This window comes from Cyanistes caeruleus, chromosome 12, assembly GCF_971803275.1.
Source record: "Cyanistes caeruleus chromosome 12, bCyaCae1.hap1.1, whole genome shotgun sequence".
In the NCBI taxonomy this organism is placed as follows: Eukaryota; Metazoa; Chordata; class Aves; order Passeriformes; family Paridae; genus Cyanistes; species Cyanistes caeruleus.
In genome coordinates, this window is record NC_141712.1 from 2,305,141 (window position 1) to 2,318,156 (window position 13,016).

The window sequence follows — 13,016 nt, forward strand, 5'->3', positions numbered from 1 at the left end:
CGCCGGGATGAGGGGCGAGACCGCCGGGCTGAGGGATGGGATCGCCGGGCTGAGGGGCGAGACCGCCGGGGTGAGGGGTGAGATCGCCGGGCTGAGGGACGAGATCGCCGGGCTGAGGGATGGGATCGCCGGGCTGAGGGGAGGGATCGCCGGGCTGAGGGATGGGATCGCTGGCCTGAGGGGCAGCGGCGGCCCCGCCGTGCTGAGGGCAGCGCCCGGCTCGGCCCCTCAGGAGCCGCCGCAGCCGCAGCGCCGCCCGAGCGCCTCAGGGCGCGGCGGACTCGGGACAGCCCTGAGCCTTCCCCTCAGCCAGCTAGGAAGCTCTTGCAATTGTAGAACCGTCAGGGGTGGAAGAGGTCTTTAAGACCACTCAGTTCAATGTCAGCCCAGCATCTGCCACTGCAAACCCTAAACCACTAAACCATTTCCGAATATCAGATGCAGAGGCCTCTTTAACACCTCCAGCGATGACAACTCCACCACCTCCCTGGCCAACCTATTCCCAGGCCTGAACACCTGAACAGCGAAAATTTTTTTCTTAAATCTAACCTGAATTTCCTCTCTCGGCGTGAGGCCAGTTCCTCTGGTTCTCACTGCAGGCCCAGCAGAAGAGACCGGCCCCACCTCACTGCATGGCCCCGGCAGGGAGTTGGAGAGAGCAGTGAGGTCCCTCCTGAGCCTCCTCCACACTGTGATAAACGGGCCAGGAGACCAGCTCCTTTTAAAAAGGCCTTTATTAAGCAGCACAGCTCTGGGGTGGGGGCCCGAGGGGTTGCGCACACCGCCACTGCTCCCACTGGACACCGCAGAAGAGGAGGATCCGTGCAGCTCTGTCACTAGGACAGAGCTGGGCCTTCCTTCCTCACAGGAGTCCCCGGGAAGACTCATTCTTTCAGGCTCGTAGTCTAGGCTGTCATCCCAGTCGAGTCTCCTCGAGGTTACGTCGGCCTCTGGAAAGAAGCCAGGGGACTCCTCTGGGTCTTCCTTGTTAGATGGTGCTGGTTCTATTCCTTCCCTTTTGCGTGGCTCGTTGTTTTGGGGTCTTTTCCAGTCTGGGTGCATCCCATAAGTCTCTGGTCTCTCTCGTTTGCATAAAAGTCAGTATGTCATCTTCCTCCTCAGAGCGGTGCAGCAACTTGGGAAAGGGATACAATGTTGCCATGTGGGAGTCTAGGAGCAGTGGGGGCAGTGCCTGGCTGAACACAGAACAAGAAACACAGGGTACAGCAACTTGGGAGAGGGGGCAGGGCCTGGCTGAACAAGGAACAAAAATATGGGGTACAGCAATTTGCAACAGGGGTACAAGGGTAAGTAAACCTGGGACAGGGGTTTACAAAGTAAGTAAGGGGTTTACAAACAGCAACTGGAACGTATTATTCTTAACAATATCCTGGGACCGGGGTACAAGGTAAGTAAGGAGTTTACAAACAGCAACTGTAACATATTATTCTTAACAATATCCCCCCTCTTATATTTTGATCGGGCTCTAGCCCGCATCAACCATTAACTTCTGGCTCTTGGGAATATTTATCTCTTAATTCTCGATATTGCTCATATATTTCCCTGGCAGTTTTGTGCTCTCGATCCTGACTTTGAGTCTCCATTAACATGATCCTGGCCTGCTTCTTATCTTTTATTTCAGGGATTTGGATGCTTGCTTGTACTGTGGTAGTCACTGTCTTGATTAGGCAGGGGAGTAAACAGGGCAGGATCAAGAAACTTGCAAATGCACAGACAGCAATAAAGACTATTTTTTTCCACCACCCTTTTTTGAAGGACCAAAGGTCATTCCACCAGTCTGAGTTCACCAGAGGAGTCCATTCCTGGGTGCCCACATAAGCTATCTTTCGTATTTCTTTTGAGATGTTTTTGATTACCTCACTCTTGTCATCTATCTCCAGGCAACATTCAGAGGAATTAAACTTTCCACAAATGCCTCCTTCATCTGCCAATAGGTAGTCCACCGCCAGCCGAATCTGATAGACTACAGCCCTGGTTTGTGCCAATTGTGTGCTGATGTGGTCTAAAGCAAGGGCAGTTCTGTTTGACACCACTTCCAATACTGCCTGGAGACGGATGATTCGGTTTAACATATAGACTGGGGTACGATACCCCCAGGATCCATCCTGGGCCCATGTGGCCGGTCCATATGTCTTAATTATTTCCTCAGGGGTCCAGATCTTCCCCTTCCATTTCTGATTGCTTCCTAGGTCCATTACATGCCTCCTCTTTCGACTGCCTTTTTTTAAGTTATCATACAAGGGGACTCCCAAGTATGACCCTGATTTCTTAGGTAGGAGGAAAAAAGCAGGCTTTATTATCCCAATTGTGCAGCTTCCTGCCCAATCCCCTGGGAGGTGGGTATATGCAGTGCTCCCACAAATCCAAAATAAATACTCAGGGGCCTTCCAGAAAGTGTCCTGTGTGTCTGTAGGATGTTCCCAGTATTTTGAGAGTTCTCTTAACCCCCAAAAAGGGTTTATTCCTTTTTCTGCGCACTCATACAGTTTGTACCCCTCATGATAAATACACCCCCTTTCCTTTCTCCCAGTGGCCCAGTACCTGTTTGGTTCTTGGGGAATCCACCTGCTGCCTGAGTGTTTCACCGTCAGGTATCTTTTGCAGGCCATTTTTCCCACAGGGGTTTTGTATCTTCTTCCTGTCCTTTTAATGCATTCTTCTCCAATCACTCTTGCTTTCAGATCCCATTGTTCCCGTCCCCTGTTCCCTGTCTGGGGTTTTTGCTCAGTTAATTTCCACCTTAGAATGTCTAAAGGTGCCAGGCTGATCCCTTCCCAGGGCCAAATATCTGACATCTGGGTGTTCCCACATACCCAACAATTGGTTAAGTTTAACTCTCTGCTGATTCTCTCCATCAGGTCAATGAATAGGTTCTTACCTCGTGTTTCATCCAGATCACCTTTCCTTATCTTCAATTGTTTTTCTTTTATTACATCATTCAGTCCCTCCTGTTCAAAGCAGAGCCAGGATTCTCCTACAGGGCATTCTCCAAGAAGACGTTGCCTAAATGAGGCAGTATTTCTAGTAATCCAATATGTCTTTCCTTCCTCCTGACAGGTTTCCAATTTGGTGTGATCAAAACAGGTGGGATTGATGTTTGTGTGGACCCTCATCAGTGATCCTAGATCCTCTCCATCATATAGGGGATAGTAGCACTTTGTACATGCTTCTCCACTGTCCCCTATCCCAAGGCTCACCAGCTGGACCAACATCAGTCCACCTAAGAGTCCGGTATGAGCTAGTTTTGTTTTAGGGAGCTTCATGGCTCACCTTCCCTGTTAGCCTCACCCGGTCTTGCCTCTTAGGTCTTTTGGGGGATCAGGAGAGATGGTATGGTCCTTCTCCTCCCACCTTCTTCTTTAATTTAGTTGCCTTTTTGGAGAATGTCCTGTGGGAGAAGTCAATGGGTGGGGTTTTCATTCAACCAACTTTGCTAACATCAAAATTATTTTACAGCAACAACCACAAGAACTTTAAGAACACTCCCACTTAAACCAACTCACTCAGCAGAGTTCTGCAGTCTTTGTTTATATTCTTTCTCTCTCAGTCTGTTTCTGGCTGCCTCTTAAGAGTCACTCTTAGACTGGTAGGATCTGTAATGGCAGTCCACTTGGGAGAATTCATGGGGGGTTTTTCTGTGCCTTGTCCACAGTCAGGAGGAGGCGATACCGGTCCTTTTACACGTGAGACGTGAGTCCACCCCTTTTCTTGGGTCCGAATAGCAGCGTGGGTCACCAGCAGAACCTGGAAGGGACCTTCAAATTTTGGGGTTAAGGGGGTGTCTTTCCAGGATTTAATCAATACCCAATCCCCCGGATTGATCTGGTGGATGTTTGTGTCAAGTGGGAAGGTTTGGGGGAGATATCCTCTCTTTCTTAGGTTATTCAGGGTCCTCCCAATTGTCTCTAGGTACTTTTTAGCTATTTCTTCCCCTTCTATGTAATCTCCAGTGCTGTAAGGGGTCATTAGAAAGGGGAGCCCAAACATCATTTCGTATGGGGAGGCACCAAGGTCAGATCGTGGCCTGGTTCTGATTCTCAGGAGGGCGAGAGGCAAACACTTTAACCAGTTCATCTGGGTCTCAGCTATTAGTTTTGTTAACACATTTTTCAATGTCTTGTTCATACGTTCCACCCGACCCGAACTCTGGGGGTGCCATGGAGTGTGCAGTCTCCACTTTATTCCTAGAGCCTTTACAATGGCCTGTAAGGCTTGGGAGGTGAAATGGGATCCCCTGTCTGAGTCAATAGTATTCACTAGCCCATATCTAGGGATAATACTCTCCAGTATTACCCGGGCAACTTCTTCTGCTGTCTCCTTTTTTGTGGGGAATGCCTCTACCCAATGGGTTAGATGGTCAACTATCACCAATAGGTGTTTATATCCTTGTATAGGAGGCATTTCCGTGAAGTCTACTTGCACACTCTGGAATGGTCTCATGGCTAACTCTCTTCCCCCAGGTTCAGCCTTTCTCATTACTTTCTGGTTTACCTTCTGGCATATTACACACCCCTTTGTTATGGCCTTTGCTAGATCATAAACTCCCAAGCATAAGTTTTCCCTCAGAAAATGATCACACAACCCTTGGGTTCCCCAATGAGTCAGTTCATGTATCTCATTTAATATTTTCCGGGCTAAAGCCTTGTTCAGAAACTTTCGCCCATCTGAGGTTAACCATTCCCCTTGTTCCCCTTGAGACAATTCTAATTTTTTTATTACTTCCCACTCTTTCTTGGTAAATATTGGTTCCTTCTTTCCGTCCTCTTCAGTTACTACCTCATCTAGTTTAAAAATTTTCACCGATTCCTTTGGATCTAAGGCCACTTCTTTAGCTGCTTGGTCAGCAAGTCGGTTCCCTCTGCTTTCTAAGGAGTCTCCCTTCTGATGCCCCTTCATGTGGACCACTGCAATCTCTGTGGGTTTGGTCAAGGACTCTAATACTGATTTAATCAGCCCTTCATGTGCCAGGTTCTTCCCTTTGGAGTTCAGGTAGCCTCTCTCCTCCCAGATCTTACCAAAGGTATGGACTATCCCAAAGGCATACTTTGAATCTGTATAGATGGTTCCTTTTTCTCTCTCTAGCAAGTCCAGACCCCTCTTTAGAGCATGAACCTCACAGCACTGAGCTGACCAACTGGGGGGTAGTCTCCCTTTTTCTAGGACCTCTAGTTTTCCTTCCCCTACCTCTATGACCACTGCATACCCTGAATATCTTTTCCCCTCCACCACCCTGGAGGAACCATCAGTAAATAGTACCTTCCCATAGGGCAGGGGTACATCTCCCAGATCCTCCCTCACTTTGGTTTGGAGATTTACCAATTCTAAGCAGTCATGTTCTAATTCAGGCAGAGGCTCCCCTGACAAAAATTGTGCCGGGTTCAGGCCCTTGGAGGTTACTAGCTCCAAATTGCTAGTATCCATTAGGATGACTTCATATTTTAATATCCTGGCATCTGTCAGCCACTGCTGAGCCTTTCGGCTCAAGATTGTTTTTAAATCATGTGGTGTGTGGACTCTGATCTTACCCTGTAGGGTTAGCTTTTGGGCCTCTTCTATTAAAATGGCAGCAGCAGCTATTGATTGCACGCAGGTGGGCCACCCACGAGCTACTGGGTCCAGCAGTTTGGATAGATAGGCTATGGGCTTACGACATCCTCCCCATTCCTGGGTCAGAACCCCATATGCAGTCCCTTCTTCAGAGTTGACAAACAAATCAAATTCTTTCTTTAGGTCAGGCAGGCTTAAAACTGGTGCTGTGGACAGCTTAACCTTTAGCTGATTTAATTGCGCTTCATCTTCAGCTGTCCACTTTATGGGTTCACAATCAACCAGCTTTTCATAAAGAAACTTGACGCTCTGGGTATATTGTTCTATCCATAGTTTGCAATATCCAAAAAGGCCTAAGAGTTTTCTTATGTCTCTCTTTGTTTTTGGTGCAGGTATGGCTAGAATGCCTGATACTCTCTCTGGGCTCAGTTCCTTACTGCCCTGTCTTATTATGTGTCCCAAGTAAATGACTTTGGGCTCTACAAACTGTAATTTATTCCGGGACACCCTTAACCCTTTGGTCCCCAAGAAGTTTAACAGCCGCACACTGGTTTTTCTTACCCTGTCTTGATCTTCCCCTGATATCAAGAGATCATCAACATATTGTAAAATTTGGATGTCACCTTCGGGATCAAATTGGCTCAGTAATTCTTCTAACGCTTGCCCAAAAAGGTTCGGAGACTCTGTAAAGCCTTGAGGCAACCGAGTCCACCTTAGCTGTTGTTTTCTTTTCTTTTCAGGATATTCCCATTCAAAGGCAAACCAATCACGGCATTCTTCTGCTAGGGGACATGCCCAGAATGCATCCTTTAGATCGATAACTGTGAACCAAACATGTTCATTAGGTACTTGACTCAGGAGGGTGTATGGATTCGACACCACTGGGTGCCTGGTAACAGTCCTCTTATTCACTTCCCTCAGGTCTTGGACTAACCGGTACTTCCCTTCTGCTTTTTTAACAGCCAAAATCGGGGTGTTATGGGGGGACATGCATGGCTCTAAAATGCCTTATGCCAGCAGGTGATCAATAACTGGGGCCAATCCTTTTCTGCTCTCTAGGGACATTGGGTACTGCCTGATCCTGATAGGAGGGGTTTTCTTCTGGATTTCAATCTTTATTGGGGAAATATCTAAATATCCAAACTTCCCTTCTTCCGCCCAAACCTCAGAGTTAATCTCTTCTATATCTTTGGTTGTTAGCTTCATCATATGGACCACCATTTTTCCGTTCACTGGTATTACTCCCACTCCCAGTTGTACCTGCAAGTCTCTTCCCAGCAAGTTAGTCTCTAAGTCTGGTAGGTACACAAAGTCTGCATAGCACTGCCGAGAATTTCCTTTCACTTCAACATTTTTTATCACAGGAGCCATGAAGGGTTTTCCCTCAGCTCCTGACACTTCACAAACTTTGTTGCTTAAAAACATTCCAGTTGGGAGCTTGTTCAAACTTGAACGGTCTGCTCCCGTGTCTGCTAAAAATTCTACTTCCTCACTCTGGGGACCTACCTCAAGGTTTACCAGGGGCTCTTCTCGGTGTTTCATCGGGTCCCCTATTACATATAGCCCCTGACACCCCTAATCACGACTTTCCTCTCCCCTTAAGATTTTCTCCATGACATCCTGCTCTCTAGCTATTTCCTCATCCAGGGATAATTTCTTGCAGTCTCTTTTGAGATGTCCAGTCTCTCCACAGTAGTAACACCTCCCACTCACTCGAGAGTTCCTAGGGTTGGTCCATGGAGACATAACTGATTTCTTCCTATCTCCCTCAAACTGGGACTTTGGCTTTCCATCACTTTGTTGATTCCTACCTGTCTGATCCTTGTCTGCCCTAACAATCTCCCGGGCCACCGCCACCATGAGCTTTGTCCTTGTCTTCGTCTTCTCCTCTTCTCTCCTCAAGTAGACTTTTAGAGCTTCTTTTAATAGCTCATTGATCCCCTTTTCTTGCCAGTCCTCTAGTTTTTCAAGCTTCCTCCTGATATCAGGCCAGGACTTAGTCACAAACTGCACTTTTAATAACACCTGGCCCTCAGGGCTGTCAGGGTCTATGTTTGAATACAGCTGAAAATTTCTCCTCAACCTATTCAACCAGGTGGCTGGAGTCTCGTCCTTCTCCTGGGTCCCATCAAAGGCTAATTTTGTGTTATTACCCCGGGGAACTGATTCCTTAATACCCTTCACTATTAGGGACCTGTAGTCCCTCATGTTCCGCCTTCCCTCCTCCCTGTTAGGATCCCACCCTGGATCTACTTGTGGGAGTTTATACTCTCCTGGGAGTCCTGATCTATTCTCCCTTTCCCAGATTCGTATCCCCGCAGTACGGATCATGGCTACCTCTTCAGGGTTAAATAAGATGTTTAAAATAGAGTTTAACTCCCCCCAGGTGTAAGTATTTGGACCCAGGAACTGGTCTACCTGGTTGGCTATCCCTACTGGGTCTTCAACTAAGTTCCCTAGCTCTTTCTTGAATCCCCGGACTTCTGAAGCTGTCAATGGGGCATTGACAAACCCTACCCCTCCAGCTACTCCTCCCATAGGGACTTCTCTCAGGGGAAGGAGCTTAGTTGTCTTAGATCGTGTGTGACAGTAGGGTCCATCTCCAAAATCTTGTTCTTGACTAGGGGTGGGAGTCTTAGGGAGCTGCTGGTTGTTAGGAGGAGGAGGATTGGTATTAAATTTGGGGGTACTCAGCTCCCAGTTGGGAGGGGGCAAAGGGACAGTACTAGGCGAGGGAGAAGAAACTTGGTCTGATGTAGGGGTTTCTGGAGGTAAGGGGGAGGTAGGAAGTAGATTAGAAAGGACTGGGGCCACCAACGGTGGTGGGATTGAGGAAAAGGGTATCGGGATAGTAGAGGAAGCTGAAGATGTGGAGGGGGATTGGTTTGGGCAGAAAGGGTTTGAACCGGGTGTACAAGGGTTTTGTGGGGGTGATGCAGAAGGGGAAAAGGTCGGGGAATTGGGTGAAGAAGTCTGGGGTGCTGTTGGGTATGTAGGAGGAGGGGGTAGATGATCTAGGGGGTCCCATTTACTACCTGTTTCGCTAGCTTCTTTTTCTTGCTTCTTACTTTCTTTCCCTTCCCCCTTCTCTTCCTTCAACTTACATACTTTCACCATCTCTGTGTCTGCTCTTTGTTTCAGCCACAAGGCTGCATAACTGATCTCTTCTGGACTTGAGCCTCTTCTGGTTTTCAGATACTGGTACAGTTGGGAGCACATCCAAGGATCTTTAGTACCATACCAAGGCCACTGTCCTTGTATCTCTAGTTTGGGCCAGACCTCTATACAGTAATGGATCATCTTGATCCGGTCCAGGCCCTTGGTGGCCTCTTGTGCATCCCAGCAATTTAACATTTGCCCTAGTGGGCTATCGGGGGGAATGGTTCTGGTGGCCTCTTCATTCCCCTTGGGACTTACTCTCTTACTTAAACACTGTCCCATTGCTCCTCCTACCTCTGGACCTTCACTTAAAACTTACGGTGCCTTTTCCTGAATAAAACTGGAACTGACAGACAACACAACTTCCAACCAGCTTAAAACTGGCTCTTAAATTAAACTTTATAAAGGTGCTCCTACTCAGACTGAAAATTTCTAATGACGGACAACTAACCTTTCAAACCTCAACAAAAACTCACACTTTAGGAACTTACTCTCTCCTCCTTTCACACTAGGGAATGCACTCAATCTTCTCACACAAGAATCCACACCCTTTCTTACACTCGGCCGGCCTTCCACTCACACTTTGAATTTTCTGGGGCTTGCAGTCTCCGCTTGCCCCGGGGGTTAGGTCCCAGCGGGGCTTGCAGGTTCCGCTTGCCCCTCCCTACACCCCAATCCCGTTCCCCTCGCGCCTCGCCTCCCTGACCCCCTTGCCAGCGAAGACTATGAGCACTCCTGGGTCGACGTCGAGGGGACCCTAGCACTAGACGCTCCTGGGACCTTCCCCCGTCCCTGTCTCAGTGCCGTCCACAAGATTTGGTCAGCAGGGCTCACCCCGGAACCCCCTGCCCCTCCGCTCCCTGACTATCCCCCTTCCCCAGTGAGAATAGCTTCTGCGCGAGGGCTGACTGTAAGTGAGTGGTGGGAGAATTCCCCCTTGCCTCCTAGCCGCTCCGCCCACCAGGGAATGGCTTCGGCTAAGGGATGCGTGAGTGTATTACTCTAGCTGCCTCGCCCGCCCGCGCAGACTACCTGCCCCTGTGCTCTCCGGCAGCAGGTTAACGACCTCCCTTCTCAGGAACCCCCTGAGCCGAGACTGAGCCGCGACAACTAGAGCCTTTCAGCACGTCCTGTGTCACAGACCCTGGGAAGCGAGGGCCCTTCACTGACCGCCTGGTGCCGGTAGGGCCTGGGGACCCCCAATTCCAATTCCCCGGTCAGGTCGTCTGAGTACCCAAGCGGGGGGGGTGTGTTCACTCACACCGAACCTAGGCACCCCCACACACCACCCCGGGAGTTACCTAGATTGCCTGCGTGTGACTCTCACTCACCTAGGCCTTCCACACGCCCGGAGCAGCCTAGGCCGTTTAGCCCTTTTCAGTAGAGGGGCCTACCCCTATGTGCGCCACTCACTCTCTTAGGTACCCTCTGTGCACTCAGAGGGGGGCTTTTATCCCCAGGAGACGCCTCACTCGTTTCTCTGGGCCCAAGTGAGCCTCTTTCGCTTCCTGCTGTTCCCGGCCGGCCCCCTCGCGGGAGTCCGGAACCGCGGTACTGGGCAGTCCACACTCGCCCCGGGGGTCTGAGCTGCCAGCCCCCGTCTCACTCACACATCCACTCACTCGCCTCCTACTCCCGCCACCGGTGGCTTACCCAATCCGGCGCTCTTCTGCGATGTCGATCCCAGGCTGTTCTTCTGGGTCCGGTATAGCCAGCTGTCCTCTGGAGGCCCAATAGGATGGGCGGCCGTCCCGTCCCTGGTCCTCTTCAGGGCGTGGCTATCCCGGACGAGCCCCCAAGCTGTGATAAACGGGCCAGGAGACCAGCTCCTTTTAAAAAGGCCTTTATTAAGCAGCACAGCTCTGGGGTGGGGGCCCGAGGGGTTGCGCACACCGCCACTGCTCCCACTGGACACCGCAGAAGAGGAGGATCCGTGCAGCTCTGTCACTAGGACAGAGCTGGGCCTTCCTTCCTCACGGGAGTCCCCGGGAAGACTCATTCTTTCAGGCTCGTAGTCTAGGCTGTCATCCCAGTCGAGTCTCCTCGAGGTTACGTCGGCCTCTGGAAAGAAGCCAGGGGACTCCTCTGGGTCTTCCTTGTTAGATGGTGCTGGTTCTATTCCTTCCCTTTTGCGTGGCTCGTTGTTTTGGGGTCTTCTCCAGTCTGGGTGCATCCCATAAGTCTCTGGTCTCTCTCGTTTGCATAAAAGTCAGTATGTCATCTTCCTCCTCAGAGCGGTGCAGCAACTTGGGAAAGGGATACAATGTTGCCATGTGGGAGTCTAGGAGCAGTGGGGGCAGTGCCTGGCTGAACACAGAACAAGAAACACAGGGTACAGCAACTTGGGAGAGGGGGCAGGGCCTGGCTGAACAAGGAACAAAAATATGGGGTACAGCAATTTGCAACAGGGGTACAAGGGTAAGTAAACCTGGGACAGGGGTTTACAAAGTAAGTAAGGGGTTTACAAACAGCAACTGGAACGTATTATTCTTAACAATATCCTGGGACCGGGGTACAAGGTAAGTAAGGAGTTTACAAACAGCAACTGTAACATATTATTCTTAACAACACTGACTAAACCCAGCTCCCTCAGCTACTCCTCATGGGACATTTTCTCAACCTTTCATGAGCCTTACTGCCCTTCTCTGGACACACTCCAGCCCCTCAATGTTGTTTTTCATGAGGGGCCCAGAGCTGGGCACAGCACTCGAGGTGGGGCCTCACCAGTGCCCAGCACGGAGGGGCCGGCACTGCCCTGCTCCTGCTGCCCACACTGGTGCTGATACAGGCCAGGTGCCCGTGGTCTCTTGCCCCCTTGGGCACACTCTGGCTCACTCTGAGGTGTCTGGTGACCCTCAGGATGTGGCACCTGGCCTTGTGGAACCTCAGGCCATTGTCCTTGGCCCACTGATTGAGTCTGTCCAAGTCTCACTGCAGAGCCTTCCCATCCTCCAGCAGATCCACGCTCCCACCCAACTGGGCCTCTGCAAATTTACTGAGGGTGCTCTCAATCCCCACATCCAGATGATCAGTAAAGATGGTAACCAGGACCAGCCTAAAACTGAGCTCTGGAGGACACATTTCAATGCAGCTCAGTTTGCATACTCTGCAGCTGGAGGCTGCAATGCCCCCCTGCTGTGAAATTCAGGAGCTGTTCCCCACACTTGTCAGGGTGCCTTGGTGGTGGTGAGCTGGCCTGGGACTGTGGCACCGCATCACTATCCCTGAGTTTAAACAGGTTTCAGATACTATTTGTAGCTTATTCTTTTACATAATTTGTAGCAAAAGTGAAAAAATGACTGTGCATGTTGAATTTTCCTTTGTAAACTCTGGTTAGTGGCTGGACTGTTAGGTGTATGGGGATGCACATGATGATTTATGTACTTGTTCACTCTGTGTGGCTCCAGGCTTTAAGAAAGAATAATCCCACTTGGCATTTTGACTCAATTAGGTCTCAGGAATGATGAATCCAGAGTAACTTGTTGAAAGCTGCTGAAAAAATGTCTCTGAAGTTTACAGCACAGTTGAAGTGTTCAGAAGAATGAGAATTCAATGATTGAATATCCAGTTATCCTACTGGCTATGTCTAATTGTTACCCACTGTTACAGTACAGTGCACAATATCACCAGGAAAATTGTGAATGTCATCTTCAGACTGCTCTATTAACCCACTGTATTTTTGATCAAAGTTACTTTCTACAAATTACCAAGCTCTTTTGCCTTTTTGACACTCTTGTTCTTTTCTTGTGAAGTATTTATATATATATAATACAGGTAGCTCCTGAATCTGCTCAAGGAAAACAAAGTTAGCTTTTAGGTCTTCTAAGCTGAGGTCTGTCTGTTTCACCTGTTTGTGAAGCTGCAGTCCGAGAGCAGTGACAGAAGGGTTGCTGCTCTGGGAGCAGGGGTGCTTCTGGCTTGAATTTAAACCCAAAGGCATTGTACTAATTTACACTTCTTACAAGGGCTCTGTCAGTGCACAGAATTTCCGTACCTCTTAACAACATCTCTTAAAAATAGAAAAGGTAACAAGAACAAGCCCCCCCGCCATGCCCTGTATGGTGCCTGCCACGGTTTTCAATTCCCAATGTGACGGCCAACTCTTCTCAGGGATGAGTGTCACATCTGCCCCAGTGTCCAACAAGCCCTTCATCCCTAGGATCTCCAAACCAGCTTAACGTAGCATGGGAGCATGGGCTTGTTCTCACCCACCAGTTCTGTCCAGTAGAGCTCAGGTGAAAACTCATCTACCAGGACCCCCAATGGCATGAGGAAGGCCTGGGCGATGA

The 13,016-nt window shown here is 49.5% G+C and overlaps 1 long non-coding RNA gene across 1 annotated transcript; it reads right to left on the reverse strand.

Annotated features, from left to right (window-relative positions):
- Positions 1 to 716: 716 nt before the first annotated feature.
- On the reverse strand, positions 717 to 10,724 carry LOC147650796 (uncharacterized). Its single transcript, XR_015275425.1, has 2 exons — positions 10,381 to 10,724; positions 717 to 3,776 (listed from the first exon to the last, which is right to left on the reverse strand). It is a non-coding gene; the product is annotated as an uncharacterized LOC147650796 (long non-coding RNA).
- Between the last annotated feature and the right edge of the window lie 2,292 nt (positions 10,725 to 13,016).